Source organism: Myotis myotis, unplaced genomic scaffold (genome assembly GCF_014108235.1).
Source record: "Myotis myotis isolate mMyoMyo1 unplaced genomic scaffold, mMyoMyo1.p scaffold_m19_p_9, whole genome shotgun sequence".
Classification (NCBI taxonomy): Eukaryota; Metazoa; Chordata; class Mammalia; order Chiroptera; family Vespertilionidae; genus Myotis; species Myotis myotis.
In genome coordinates, this window is record NW_023416401.1 from 75,181,240 (window position 1) to 75,182,712 (window position 1,473).

General features: G+C 38.2%; 1 non-coding gene across 1 annotated transcript; it reads right to left on the minus strand.

Annotated features, from left to right (window-relative positions):
- Positions 1–1,056: 1,056 nt before the first annotated feature.
- On the minus strand, positions 1,057–1,163 carry LOC118663938. Its single transcript, XR_004970220.1, has one exon. It is a non-coding gene; the product is annotated as a U6 spliceosomal RNA (small nuclear RNA).
- Positions 1,164–1,473: the final 310 nt, after the last annotated feature.

Genomic DNA, 1,473 nt, shown 5'->3' on the forward strand with positions numbered 1-1,473 from the left:
GATAGCCAGTCTGACAGGTGTGAGATGGTACCTCATTGTTGTTTTGATTTGCATCTCTCGGATGATTAGTGACTTTGAGCATGTTTCATATGTCTCTTGGCTTTCTGAATGTCCTCTTTTGAAAGGTGTCTATTTAGATCCTTTGCCCATTTTTTGATTGGATTGTTTATCTTCCTTTTGTTAAGTTGTATGAGTTCCCTATAAATTTTGGAGATTAGGCCCTTATCAGATATGACATTGGCAAATATGTTTTCCCACACAGTGGGTTTTCTTGTTGTTTTGTTGATGGTTTCTTTTGCTGTGCAGAAGCTTTTTATTTTGATGTAGTCCCATTTGTTTATTTTCTCTTTAGTTTCCAATGCCCTAGGAGCTGTATCGGTGAAGAAATTGCTTCGGCATATGTCTCAGATTTTGTTACCTTTGGATTCTTCTAGTATTTGTATGGTTTCCGGTCGTATATTTAAGTCCTTTATCCATTTTGAGTTTATTTTTGTGTATGGTGTAAGTTGGTGGTCTAGTTTCATTTTCTTGCATGTATCTGTCCAATTTTCCCAACACCATTTATTGAAGAGACTATCTTGACTCCATTGTATGTTCTTGCCTCCTTTGTCAAATATTAATTGAGTGTATTGGTTGGGGCTGATTTCTGGGCTCTCTATTCTATTCCATTGATGTATATGTCTGTTCTTGTGCCAGTACTAGGCAGTTTTGAGAACAGTGGCTTTGTAATACATCTTGATATCTGGTATTGAGATCCCACCTACTTTGTTCTTTCTCAGGATCGCTGCAGCTATTTGGGGTCGTTTTTTATTCCAGATGAATTTTTGGAGAGTACGTTCTAGGTCTGTGAAATATGCCATTGGTATTTTAATGGGAAGTGCGTTGAATTTATAGATTGCTTTGGGCAGTATGGACATTTTAATGATGTTGATTCTACCAATCCAAGAACATGGTATGTTCTCCCATCTCTTTATGTCTTCCTCTATCTCTTTTATCAACGTCCTGTAGTTTTCTGAGAAGAGGTCTTTTACCTCTTTAGTTAAGTTTATTCCTAGGAAAAATATGGAACGCTTCATGAATTTGCGTGTCATCCTTGCGCAGGGGCCATGCTAATCTTCTCTGTATTGTTCCAATTTTAGTATATGTGCTGCCGAAGCGAGCACGCAGAAATTTATTTTTAAAAATTGACTCACATGGTCCTGGGGGCTCAAAGGCAGGCTGGAGACCAAGGGAAGAATTGATGCTGCAGTTTGAGTCTAAAGGCAGATTTTCTTCTTCCTCAGGGGAACTCAGTCTTTCCTCTTAAAGCTTTTAACTGATCAGCCAAACAGTGGAGGGCAATCCATTTTACTGAAAGTATACAGACTTAAATGTTAATCACATCTAAAGCAAATCTTCACAGAACATCTAAATCAGTGGTTCTCAACCTTCTGGCCCTTTAAATACAGTTCCTCATGTGTGACCCAACCATAA